The sequence below is a fragment of the Loxodonta africana genome, chromosome 3 (assembly GCF_030014295.1).
Source record: "Loxodonta africana isolate mLoxAfr1 chromosome 3, mLoxAfr1.hap2, whole genome shotgun sequence".
In the NCBI taxonomy this organism is placed as follows: domain Eukaryota; kingdom Metazoa; phylum Chordata; class Mammalia; order Proboscidea; family Elephantidae; genus Loxodonta; species Loxodonta africana.
Genome location: NC_087344.1, coordinates 9,918,018 through 9,932,350, shown reverse-complemented (window position 1 = coordinate 9,932,350; position 14,333 = coordinate 9,918,018). Strand labels below are relative to the sequence as shown.

Genomic DNA, 14,333 nt, shown 5'->3' with positions numbered 1-14,333 from the left:
ATCCTCAGAACTGGACCAATAAGCAACATCATGATAAGTGGAGAAAAGATTGAAGTTGTCAAGGATATCATTTTGCTTGGATCCACAATCAACGTCCATGGAAGCAGCTGTCAAAAAATCAAAAGACATAGCATTGGGCAAATCTGCTACAAAAGACATCTTTAAAGTGTTGAAAAGCAAAGATGTCACCTTGAAGACTAAGGTGGGCCTGACTCAAGCTATGGTATTTTCAGTCGCCTCTTATGCATGTGAAAGCTGGGTAATGAATAAGGAAGACCGGAGAAGAACTGACGCCTTTGAATTGTGGTGTTGGAGAAGAATATTGAATACACCAATGACTGCCAAAAGAACGAATAAATCTGTCTTGGACGTGGTACAATCAGAATACTCCTTAGAAGCAAGTATGGCAAGGCTACAACTCACGTACTTTGGACATTTTTTAGGAAGGATTAGTCCCTGGAGAAGGACATCATGCTTGTTAAAGTCGAAGGTCAGTGAAAAAGAGGAAGACCCTCAATGAGATGGAGTGACATAGTGGCTGTACCGACGAGCTTAAGCATAACAACGATTGTGAGCATGGTGCAGGACCAGGCCGTGTTTCAATCTGTTGTACATAGTGTCACTATGAGTCAGAACTGACTCGATGGCACCTAACAACAAAGAAGTTTGAAAACATTTGTGTACAACAGTTAGTTGAAGAAGTTAATATTTTGGCAGTGGGGTTTGTGTTAGGGAGTAGGCGTACATGTGCTAAAACAACACATGTGGTGCTGTCCTTGAAGCCCAAAGAGTTGCGCTGTCTTGACCTTCAACCCTGTGCACCAAAACAACTCTGCAGGTATACTAGTAGGATAGATCAAGAATTGGCAAACTTTTTCTGAAAAGGGCCAGAGGGTAGGCCTTTTTGGCTTTGTGGGCGCTGTAGTTTCTGTTGCAAGTACTCAGCTCTGCCAGTGCAGGGTGAAAGCAGTCACAGATGACATGTAAATTACGGGTGTGGTTGTGTGCCAATAAAACTTTATTTACAAAAGCTAGCCATGGGCTGGATTTGGCCTGCAGGCTGCAGTTCGCAAACTCTGCAATAGAAAATAAATGTGAGAGCTTTTCTGCCCACTGAGGGTTAAGGATTTCTTAACTGTTACTTCTACCAGATTCATATCTTCAGGTCCCTTTCCAGAATAAATTAAACTACCTTTGCCAACGCAGCCACGCCAGAATACAAACTATTTGGGCAACACACCACTTGGCTTATAGTATATGCTTAATTAGTGATGGTTGTTTATATGACTTTCTTAAAGTATTATTATTGCTGTTTTTCTCATTGTAACAATCATCCTTATAATAACGACATTTTTAAAGGTGAAGAATATATTGTTGTTGTTGTTAGGTGCCATCGCGTCAGTTCCGACACTAGCGACCCTGTGTACAACAGGACGAAACGCTGCCCACTCCTGTGCCATCCTCACAGTCTTTGCTGTTTGAGCCATTGTTGCAGCCACTGTGTCAATCCATCTGGTTGAGAGTCTCCTCCTTTTTCACTGACCCTGAAGAAAAAACACTCAGCGGTCTCATCTGTCGTCTTTTTGTGTCCTGAAACCACCATATCTTTATATATATGTATATACATATGGAAACCCTGGTGGCGTAGTGGTAAAGTGCTACGGCTGCTAACCAAAAGGTCGGCAGTTCAAATCTGCCAGGCACTCCTTGGAAACTCTAGGGGGCAGTTCTACTCTGTCCTATAGGGTCGCTATGAGTGGGAATCGACTCTACGGCACTGGGTTTGGTTTTTTTGGTTTGGTACTTTACCAAGCATGATGTCCTTCTTCCAGGACTGGTCCCTCCTGTTAATGTGTTCAAAGAACTTGAGACGAATTCTTACTTCTTCTGGTTGTGCTTCTTTCAAGACAGATTTTTTCCTTCTTTTGGCAGTCCGTGATATATTCAATATTCTTTGCCAACACCATAATTCAGAGGCATCAATTCTTCTTCAGTCTTCCTTATTCACTGTCCAGCTTTCGCATATTATGCGGTGATTGAAATGTCCTGCTTGTTCTTCCCTTTCAGTTTTCCAACTCCAGGTCTTTGCACGTGTCATTATAATACTTTACTTTGTCTTCTCAAGCTGCCCTTTGAAATCTTCTGTTCAGATCTTTTACTTCATCATTCTTCCACTCACTTTAGCCACTCTAAGTTCAAGGGCAAGTTTCAGAGTCTCTTCTGACATCCACTTTGGTCTTTCTTTCTTGTCTTTTTAATGACCTCTTGCTTTCTTCATGTATGATGGCCTGGATATCATCTGTCATGGATTGAATTGTGTCCCCCAGAAATATCTGTCAACTTGACTAGGTCTTGATTCCCTTGTATGATTGTATGATTGTCGACCATTTTATCTTTGGATGTGATTTCCCTATAGGTTGTAAATCCTATCACTATGATGTAATAGGATGGATTAGTGGCAGCAGTGATATTGAGGAGGTCTACAAGGTTAGGGAGTGTCTTAAGCCAATCTCTTTTGAGATATAAAAGAGAGAAGTGAGCAGAGAGATGGGGGGACCTCATACCACCAAGAAAGCAATGCTGGGAGCAGAGTACATCCTTTGGACCTGAGGTTCCTGTGCTGAGATGCTCTCAGACCAAGGGAAGAGTGGTGACGAAGACCTTCCTCCAGATCTGACAGAGAGAGAAAGCCTTGCCCTGAAGCCGGTGCCCTGAATTCGGACTTCTAGCCTTCTGGACTGTGAGAGAATAAACCTCTCTTTGTCAGAGCCATCCACTTGTGGTATTTCTGTTACAGAAGCATTAGATGACTAAGACGGCCCACAGCCCATCTGGTCTTCAGTCACTAGTGTCCAATGTGTCAAATCTATCCTTGGGATGGTCTCTAAATTCAGGTGGGGTGTCCTCAAGGTTGTACTGTGGCTTTTGTTAATTGTTTTAATTTTCTTTCACCTAAACTTGCACTTGCATGTGAGCAATTGTGGGTCTGTTCCTCAGCCGGCCCCTGGCCTCGTTCTGACAGATGATATTGAGCTTTTCCATTGTCTCTTTCAACAGATGTAGTTTGATTCTTGTGTATTCTATCCAGCAAGGTTCACGTGACTAGTCACCGTTCATGTTGTTGAAAAAAGCTATTTGCATGAAGAAGCCGGCAGTGTTGCAAAATTCTATCATGCAGTCTCCAGCATTATTTCTATCATCAATGCCATGTTTCCCAGCTACCGATCCTTCTTCTTGTTTCCAACATTCCCATCACCAGTAATTATCAGTGCATCTCGATTGCATGTTCGATCAATTTTGGACTGCAGAAGTTGGTAAAAATCTTCAATATTCTCATCTTGGGCCTTAGTGGTTGGTGCATAAATTTGAATAATAGTCGTATTAACTGGTCTTCCTTGTAGGCTTATGGATATTGTCCTATCACTGACAATGTCGTACTTCAGGATAGATCTTGAAATGTTCTTTTCGATGATGAATGCAACACCATTCCTCTTCAATTTGTCATTCCTGGCATAGTAGACCATATGGTTTTCTGACTCAAAATGGCCAATACTGTTTCGTAGACCTGTCTAATGTTTGCCGAAAGGTGAACTCTGGGAGTGGCTTTAGTTCTGAGTTAGCAGGGTGTCCGGAGGCTGTAGCTTCGGAGATTACTCCAGTGTCTGTCATACCAGTAAGTCTGTGTGTGTGTGTGTGTGTGTGTGAATTTGAATTTTGTTCTACGTTTTTCTTCAGCTCTGTCCAGGACGCCCTACCGTGACCCCTGTCAGAGTAGTCGGTGGTGGTGCCCAGGTACCATCTTGTTCTTCTGGGCTCAGGGGTCAGGCTGCTAGAGGATGTTATCATTATTCCTTTGGACTAATGTTTTCCTTGTGTCTTAGATGGCTCCTCCCAAACTTGCAAGATGTCAGACGCAACTCACCAAAATAGGATGTAGAACATTCTTTATGAACTATGTTATACCAGTTGACCTAGTTGTCCTCCGAGGCCTAGGTCCCCAGCCCCCAGCCTCATTAATTCGTTCCCTCAAGGTGTTTGATAGGAAGTATTTTCATTCTCGTTGCTTTCTATGAATTTCCTTATTCCCTCCTTGATGTCTTCTATAACCCAGTCTTTTTTCAGGAGGGTATTGTTCAGTTTCCAAGTATTTGATTTCTTTTCCCTAGTTTTTCTGTTATTGATTTCTAGCTTCATTGCCTTGTGGTCTGAGAAGATGCTTTGTAATATTTTGATGTTTTGGATTCTGGAAAGATTTGTTTTATGACCTAATATGTGGTCTATTCTAGAGAATGTTCCATGTGCACTAGAAAAAAAAGTATATTTTGCAACAGTTGGGTGGAGAGTTCTGTATAAGTCAATGAGGTCAAGTTGGTTGATTGTTGTAAGTAGGCCTTCCGTGTCTCTATTGAGCTTCTTACTGGATGTCCTGTCCTTCTCCGAAAGTGGTGTGTTGAAGTCTCCTACTATATATGTGGAGGTGTCTATCTCACTTTTCAATTCTGTTAAAATTTGATTTATGTATCTTGCAGCCCTGTCATTAGGTGCGTAAATATTTAATATGGTTATGTCTTCCTGATCAATTGTCCCTTTTATCATTATATAGTGTCCTTCTTTATCCTTTGTGGCGGATTTAAGTCTAAAGTCTATTTTGTCAGAAATTAATATTGCTACTCCTCTTCTTTTTTGCTTATTGTTTGCTTGATATATTTTTTTCCATCCTTTGAGTTTTAGTTTGTTTGTGTCTCTAAGTCTAAGGTGTGTCTCTTGTAGGCAGCATATAGATGGATCGTGTTTTTTTATCCAGTCCGTGACTCTCTGTCTCTTTATTGGTGCATTTAGTCCATTTACATTCAGCGTAATTATAGATAAGTAAGTTTTTAGTGCTGTCATTTTGATGCCTTTTCATGTGTGTTGTTGGCCATTTCATTTTTCCACATGCTTTTTTGTGCTGAGACGTTTTTCTTAGTAGCTTGTGAGATCCTCATTTTCATAATGTTTAACTTCGTGTTTATTGAGTCGTTACGTTTTCCTTGGCTTTTTTCTTGAGTTATGGAATTGATATTCCTTTTTGTGGTTACCTTTTCATTTACCCCTATTTTTCTAAGTAAAAACCTAACTTGTATTGTTCTATATCGCCTTGTATCACTCTCCATCTGGCAGTTCAATGCCTCCTATATTTAGTCCCTCTTTTTGATTATTGTGATCGTTTATCTATTGATTTCCATGATTTCCTGTTGTGTGTATTATTTTGTTTATTTATTTATTTTTTAGAATTAGTCTTCATTTGTTTGTTTTTGTGCTTTCCCTATTTGAGTTGCGTTGATATCGGGACGTTCTATTTTGTAACCTTGTATTGTGCTGCTACCTGATATTATTGGTCATCTGGCCAATCTGCTTTAGCATTTCTTGCAGTCTTGGTTTAGTTTTTGCAAATTCTCTAAACTTGTGTTTATCTGTAAATATCTTAATTTCTCCTTCATATTTCAGAGAGAGTTTTGCTGGATATATGATCCTTGGCTGGCAGTTTTTCTCCTTCAGTGCTCTGTATATGTCGTCCCATTCCCTTCTTGCCTGCATGGTTTCTGCTGAGTAGTCTGAACTTATTCTTATTGATTCTCCCTTGAAGGAAACCTTTCTTTTCTCCCTGGCTGCTTTTAAAATTTTCTGTTTATCTTTGGTTTTGGCAAGTTTGATGATAATATGTCTTGGTGTTTTTCTTTTTGGATCAATCTTAAATGGGGTTCGATGAGCATCTTGGATAGATATCCTTTTGTCTTTCATGATGTCAGGGAAGTTTTGTGTCAGGATTTCTTCAACTATTTTCTCTGTGTTTTCTGTCCCCCCTCCCTGTTCTGGGACTCCAATCACTCGCAAGTTATCCTTCTTGATAGAGTCCCACATGATTCTTAGGGTTTCTTCATTTTTTTTAATTCTTTTATCTGATTTTTTTTCAGCTATGTTGGTGTTTTTTCCCTGGTCCTCCAGAAGTCCCAGTCTGCATTCTAATTGCTCGAGTCTGCTCCTCTGACTTTCTATTGCGTTGTCAAATTCTGTAATTTTATTGTTAATCTTTTGAATTTCTACATGCTGTCTCTCTATGGATTCTTGCAACTTGTTAATTTTTCCACTATGTTCTTGAATAATCTTTTTGAGTTCTTCAACAATTTTATCAGTGTGTTCCTTGGCTTTTTCTGCAGTTATCCTAATTTCATTTGTGATATCTTTAAGCATTCTGTAAATTAGTTTTTTATATTCTGTATCTGATAATTCCAGGATTGTATCTTCATTTGGGAAAGATTTTGATTCTTTTGTTTGGGGGTTGGAGAAGCTGTCATGGTCTGTTTCTTTATGTGGTTTGATATGGACTGCTGTCTCCGAGCCATCACTGGGAAACTAGATTTTCCAGGTAGTCGGCTGGTATGCTGGGTCCTGGTTCTGAAAACGGTCGCTGTCTGCCCGTATTTGTTCGTTTTCCGTCTCTAAGTCTGTGCTTGTTGTTCAGAGTTCGTAGATTGTTATGTATGTGATCGATTCGCTTGTTTTTCCGAGTCTTTGTTGCAAGAGGGATCCGTGGTAGCGTCCACCTAGTCCGCGATCTTGGCCTCTTTCCCCTCAAGGTGTTTGGACGTGTCTACGAAGGTTCTATTACTTTGTCTTGGTCCAGTTGTGCTGACCTTCCCCATATTGTCTTTTGATGAGCGTAAGTGCTTAATTTTTAGGAGCTCCCAGTTATCAAGCTTATCTTCTGGGGTTTGTGCATTGTTAGTTATGGCTTGTAATCTACTCATGATGTGTGTTAGGGCCCCTAGTATTGTTCTGTTGTTTCTCCCATAATCTTTATCATTTTTTTAGGTAGTATTATAAATTATATTGTTTTCCTGGTTTCCTTTTAAATGTTCTTTTTTTTTTTTTGGTGTATGAGTCCAACTGATTTTTGTATGGTGCTCTTGTATCCTGCTACTGAGATGCATCTTTCTACTAGTTTCAGTAGTTTTTTTGTGGAAACATCTAGATATTTTATGTATAGGATCACATCATCTGTGAATAGGGGTAGTTTCACTTCTTCCTTTCCAATTTGGATACCCTTTATTTCTTTATCTTGCCTTATTGCCCTAGCTAGTGCTTCCAGTACAATGTTAAACAAGAGTGGTGATAAAGTGCACCCTTGTCTTGTTCCTGTTGCCAGGGGGAATGCTTTCAGCCTCCCTCTGTAGAGTGTCATGTTGGCTGTTAATATTGCCTAGGTGCCTTTTATCATGTTGAGGAATTTCCCTTCTATTCCTACTTTATTGAAGGTTTTTATATGAAATGTGTATTGGACTTTATCAAATGCCATTTCTGGTCAATTGACATGATCATGTGATTCTTGTCTTGGGAGTTTTTTTTTATTACCTCTTCAATCTCTTCTCTTGTTATGGGTCTGTTCAGATTTTCTGTCTGTTTGTGTTAGTTTAAGTAGATTGGTGTTTCTAGAAATGTGTTCATATCCTCTAGGTTCTCAAATTTGTTGAAATAGAATTTTTCATAGTATTCTGTTATGATTCTTTTTATTTCAGTTGGGTCTGTTGTAATGTCACCCATTTCATTTCTTATTTGAGTTATTTGCTTCCTCTCCTGTTTTTCTTTTGTCATTTTGGCCAATGATTTGTTGATTTTGTGGATCTTTTCAAAGAACCAACTTTTGGTCATGTGGATTCTTCCAAATGTTTTTTCTGTTCTCTGTTCGTTTATTTCTTCTGTAATGTTTATCATTTCCTTTCTTCTGGTGGCTGTGGGCCTCCTTTGCTGTTCTGTTTGTTCCAGTTATAGGGCATATGTTTTGATTTTGGCCCATTCTTCCTTTTTGATGTGTGCATTTATTGCCATAAATTGACATTCAAGCACTGCCTTTTCTGTGTCCCAAAGGTTTTGATATGATATGTTTTCATTCTCATTTGATTCTAGGAATTTTTTAATTCTCTTTTTGATTTCTTCTGCTCTCCAGTTGTTTTTAAGGAAGGTGTTGTTCAGTTTCCATGTACTTGATCTTTTTCCTTGCTTTTCTTGTTATTGATTTCTACTTTTATGGCATTGCGATCAGAGAAAATGCTTTGTGTTATTTCAAAGTTTTGGATTTTATTGAGGGCTGCTTTGTGACCTGAGATGTGGTCTATTCTGGAGAATGTTTCAGGTGCTTTTGAAAAGAACGTATGCTTTGCTGCCATTGGGTGGAGTGTTCTATATATGTCTATGAGATTAAGTTGGTTGATTGTGGCCTTTAGATCTACTGTGTCTTTGTTAAGTTACTTTCTAGATGTTCTGTCCTTTACCGAAAGGGGTGTGTTGAAATCTCCTACTATTTTTGGTGGAACTATTTCTTTTTTCAGTGGTGTTAGAGTTTGTTTTATGTATTTTGGAGCCCTGTCATTTGTGTACAGATATTTAGAATGCCCTCCCTTGTCCTTATGGTGGACTTTGCCTTAAAGTCTATTCTATCTGAGATTAGTATTAGCCATTTCTGTTTTGTTTTTTTTTTTTGGTTACTGTTTGCTTGATATGTTTTTTTCTATCCTTTAATTTTTAGTTTATTTATATCTTCGTTGTAAGGTGTGTTTCTTGTAGACAGTGTATTTATGGGTTGTTCCCCCCCACATCCATTCCACCACTCTCTGTCTCTTTATGGGCGTATTTAAGCCATTTACAATCAGTGTGATTATAGGTAGGTATGAGCTTATTGCTGTCATATTGTTATGCTGTTTTGTGGCGCAAATGTTTTCTGTATTTCTCTTACATTTCTGTGCTGCGTTCCTTTTATTGTTATTTTATTGTGGCCTTGACTTCCTCTTCATTGGAAAGATCTATACCCACACCATTTATTCCCCCCTTTTATTATTTTGATGCTGTCATCATTTACAGATTGATGTCTCTGCTTCCCTGTATTAAGTCTTTTAGCTTTGTTTTGTTATCGAGACTTCTTTACCTAGCTTGGTATCTGTCTGATGCTGTCCTGTGTCCTAGACTCAGGTTGTGGTCTGATGTTGGTTCTCTAACTCAAGGACACCCTTTACTATTTCCTGAAAGTTTGATTTGGTTCTTATGAGTTCTCTTAATTTCTCTTTATCTGGAAATGTTGTAATTTTGCCATTGTATTTGAGAGTTTTGCGGGGTATATTCTTCTTGGTTGGAAGTTTTTTCTTTCAAGGTTTTATATATGTGATTCCATTGCCTTCTTGCCTGCATAGTTTCTGCCAAGTAATCAGAGTGTTGTCTTATTGTTTCCTGCCTGTAAATGAGTATTCATTTTTCCCAAGCAGCTCTCAGGATCCTTTCTTTGTCTTCGGTTTTGGCAACTGTGATTATGGTATATCTTGGTAACTTTCTTTTGGGATCCAGCCTATAAGGGTTTTGTTGAGCTTCTTGGATGGCCAACTTTTCATCTTTCAAGATATCTGGGAAGTTTTCTGCCAGAAAATCTTCAACAGTCTTTTCTGTGTTTTCCATTTTCTTCCCCTGTTCTGAAACTTCGATCACACGTAAATTTTTACTCTTGTGTCCCACGTAAGCCTTAGGTTTTTTTTTTTCTTCATTCTTTTATCTGATGTTTCCTCAAACAAAGTGGCTCCCGTGAATTTGTCTTCAATCTCACTGATTCTGTCTTCCATTGTTTCGAATTTTCTCCTAAAATATTCTTTTGAGCAGAGTTCTACCAAACTTTCAGAGAAGAGTTAACACCACTACTACTAAAGGTATTTCAAAGCATAGAAAATGATGAAATGCTACCTATCTCATCCTATGAAGCCACCATATCCCTGATACCAAAACCAGGTAAAGACACCACAAGAAAAGAAAATTACAGACCTATATCCCTCATGAACATAGATGTAAAAATCCTCAACAAAATTCTAGCCAATAGAATTCAACAACATATCAAAAAAATAATCCACCACGACCAAGTGGGATTTATACCAGGTATGCAAGGTTGGTTCAATATTACAAAAACCATTAATGTAATCCACCATATAAATAAAACAAAAGACAAAAACCACATAATCTTATCAATTGATGCAGAAAAGGCATTTGACAAAGTCCTACACCCATTTATGATGAAAACTCTCAGCAAAATAGGAATTGAAGGAAAATTCCTCAACATAATAATGGGCACCTATACAAAGCCAACAGCCAATATCACTCTAAATTATATACAAAGCCAACAGCCAACATCACTCTAAATGGAGAGAGCCTGAAAGCATTTCCCTTGAGAACGGGAACCAGACAAGGATGCCCTTTATCACCGCTCTTATTCAACATTGTGCTAGAGGTCCTAGCCAGAGCAGTTAGGCTAGACAAAGAAATAAAGGGCATCTGGATTGGGAAGGAAGAAGTAAAATCATCTCTGTTTGCAGATGACATGATCTTATACCCAGAAAACCCTAAGGAATCCTCCAGAAAACTACTGAAACTAATAGAAGAGTTCAGTAGAGTTTCAGGTTACAAGATAAACATACAAAAATCACTTGGATTCCACTAGACCAACAAAAAGAACATCGAAGAGGAAATCACCAAATCAATACCATTCACAGTAGCCCCCAAGAAGATAAAATACTTAGGAAGAAATCTTACCAAAGATGTAAAAGACCTATATAAAGAAAACTACAAAGTACTAGTGCAAGAAACTAAAGGGGACCTACACAAGTGGAAAAACATACCTTGCTCATGGATAGGAAGACTTAACATAGTGAAAATGTCTATTCTACCAAAAGCCATCTATATAAAAAATGCACTTCTGGTCCAAATTCCAATGACATTTTTTAATGTGATGGAGAAACAAATCACCAACTTCATATGGAAGGGAAAGAAGCCCTGGATATGTAAAGCATTACTGAAAAAGAAGAAGAAAGTGGGAGGCCTCACTCTACCTGATTTCAGAAGCTATTATACAGCCACAGTAGTCAAAACAGCCTGGTACTGGTACAACAACAGGCACATAGACCAATGGAACAGAAATGAGAACCCAGATATAAATCCATCCACATATGAGCAGCTGATATTTGACAAAGGCCCAGTGTCAGTTAATTGGGGGAAAGACAGTCTTTTTAACAAATGGTGCTGGCATAACTGGATATCTATTTGCAAAAAAGTGAAACAGGACCCCTACTTCACACCATGCACAAAAACTAACTCCAAGTGGATCAAAGACCTAAACGTAAAGACCAAAACAATAAAGATCATGGAAGAAAAAAATAGGGACAACGTTAGGAGCTCTAATACAAGGCATAAACAGAATACAAAACTTTACTAAAAATGACAAACAGAAACCAGATAACTGGGAGCTCCTAAAAATCAAACACCTATGCTCATCTAAAGACTTCACCAAAAAAGTAAAACACCACCTACAGTTTGGGAAAAAATTTTCAGCTATGACATCTCCGACCGGTGCCTGATCTCTAAAATCCATATGATTCTGTTAAAACTCAACCACAAAAAGACAAACAACCCAATTAAAAATTGGGCAAAGGATATGAACATGCACTTCACTAAAGAAGATATTCAGGCAGCTAACGAGACATGAGAAAATGCTCTCGATCATTAGCCATTAGAGAAATGCCAATTAAAACTACCATGCGATTCCATCTCACTCCAACAGGTTGGCATTAATCCAAAAAACACAAAATGATAAATGTTGGAGAGGCTGTGGAGAGAATGGAACTCTTATACACTGCTGGTGGAAATGTAAAATGGTACAACCACTTTGGAAATCTATCTGGCATTTCCTTAAAAAGTTAGAAATAGAACTACCATACAACCCAGAAATGCCACTCCTCAGAATAAATCCTAGAGAAATAAGAGCCGCAGCACTCTTTACAATAGCAAAAAGCTGGAAGCAACCAAGGTGTCCATCAACAAATGAATGGATAAATAAATTATGGTATATTCGCACATGGAATACTACGCATCGATAAAGAACAGTGATGAATCTGTGAAACATTTCATAACATGGAGGAACCTGGAAGGCATTATGCTGAGTGAAATTAGTTAGATGCAAAAGGACAAATATTGCATAAGACCACTATTATAAGTTCTTGAGAAATAGTATAAACTGAGAAAAACACATTCTTTTGTGGTATGAGAGGGGGGAGGGAGGGAGAGGGTTATTTACCTATTAGATAGTAGATAAGAACTACTTTAGGTGAAGGGAAGGACACCACTCAATACAGGGAAGGTCAGCTCAACTGGACTGGACCAAAAGCAAAGAAGTTTCCTGGATAAACTGAATGCTTCGAAGGTCGGCGGAGCAAGGGTGGGGGTTTGGGGACTATGGCTTCAGGGGACATCTAAGTCAATTGGCAAAATAAATTCTATTAAGAAAACATTCTGCATCCCACCTTGGAAGTGTGGCGTCTGGGGTCTTAAATGCTAACAAGCGGTCATTTAAGTTGCATCCATTGGTCTCAAGCCACCTGGATCAAAGGAGAATGAAGAACACCAAGGTCACAAGATAATTGTGAGCCCAGGAGACAGAAAAGGCCACATGAACTAGAGACTTACATCATCCTGAGATCAAAAGAACTAGATGGTGCCTGGCCACAACCGATGACTGCCCTGACAGGGAGCACAACAGAGAACCCCTGAGGGAGCAGGAGAACAGTGGAATGCAGACCTCAAATTCTCATAAAAAGACCAGACTTAATGGTCTGACTGAGACTAGAAGAACCCGGGTCATGGTCCCCAAACCTTCTGTTGGCCCAGGACAGGAACCATTCCAGAAGACAACTTATCAGACATGGAATGGACTGGACAATGGGTTGGAGAGAGATGCTGATGAGGAGTGAGCTACTTGTATCAGGTGGACACTTGAGACTGTGTTGGCATCTCCTGTATAGAGGGGAGATGGGAGGGTAGAGGGGATTGGAAACTGGCAAAACGGTCACGAAAGGAGAGACTGGAAGGAGAGAGCGGGCTGACTCATTAGGGGGAGAGTAAATGGGAGTATGTAGTAAGGTGTATATAAGTTTATATATAAGAGACTGACTTGATTTGTAAACTTTCACTTAAAGTACAATAAAAATTATTTAAAAAAAAATCTTTTGAGCATCCATTTCTGAATCTTTGTTGTTTTTCTTTTTAGTTTCTAGTTGCTGTTTTTGTATTATTTCTAGTTGTTTATTTATTTTGACATTTTGTTTTAGTATTATTTTTCCTTAATGCTTCTGTTGCTTTGTCTGTGTTTTCCTTGATTTGGGGTATGTTTTCATTGGTTTTTGTCCGTGTTTTCCATGATTTTTTCCTTGGTTTTGTCTGCATTTTTCTTGACCTTTTTTCTTATTTCTTGGAGATCCCTAAATATTAGTCTTTTGAATTCCATATTAGGGAGTTCCAATGCCTTTCCTTCAACCAAAAGTTATCTAATTCTTTTGGTCACTTGCTGGAGCCATCTTGTTTTGATTTTTTATATGTTTTGATATAGTTTGCTGTGTCTGAGACATTAAGGAGGAAGCTGAGGCTCAGACCATACAGTCTGTAGGTGGCAGACTAGGCCCCACGTCTGACTCCATCTGAAAATCCAGATCCTGAACTAATAACCCCTGGTGTTGCTCACATTCTGCTAGGAGACCCTGAATCCAAGCCCTCTACCTTCTCACAAAGGTTTGAGTTCATTCAGAGATGCTTCGGATGAAAGGCCTGGTGATCTACTTCTGAAAACTCAGCATCAAAAACCCTGTGGTGCACAGTTCTACTCCGACACATGGGGACGCCTGGAGTCAGGATCAACTCAATGGCAACTGGTAGTAGTGATGATGGTGGTGGTGGTAGGACTGCTTGTAATATAAAGAAATAGGCCATCTTCTGCTGAGAGGTGAGAAATAGGAAGTTGGTGTCTGAATATTGCTTAGTGTTGTCTTAGGTAGGGAAAAAAACCCACTCCCACTGCCATCCAGTCGATCCAGACTCATAATGACCGTATAGGGCAGAAAAGAACTCCCCCGTGTGGTTTCCAAGGCTGTAAATCTTTACAGAAGCAAACTGCCACATCTTTCTTCCATGAAACAGCTGGTGTGTTTGAACTGCCAACTTTTCCGTTAGCAGCTGAGCACTTTTAAGCACTGCACCACCAGGGAAAAAAGAAGCAGTAAAAAAAAAACACTCAGTGGTCTCATCTGTCATCTTCTTGTGTCCTGAAACCACCATATCTTTATATATAAACGTATACATACACGCACACACACATATATATAAACCTGTGGTGGTCTATAGGGTCTCTGTAAGTCAGAATCAACTCGATGGCAATGGGTTTCGTTGGGTTTTGATAGTGGTCAAGTCCAGATAGGCATGGTATCTAATAGTTGTAAGTGCCT

General features: G+C 39.1%; 1 protein-coding gene across 1 annotated transcript in view; it reads left to right on the top strand.

The window, feature by feature from the left end:
* Positions 1-14,333, top strand: part of LOC100655502 (adhesion G protein-coupled receptor E4-like) — a 59,715-nt gene that overhangs the window by 33,524 nt on the left and 11,858 nt on the right. The window lies entirely within an intron of this gene.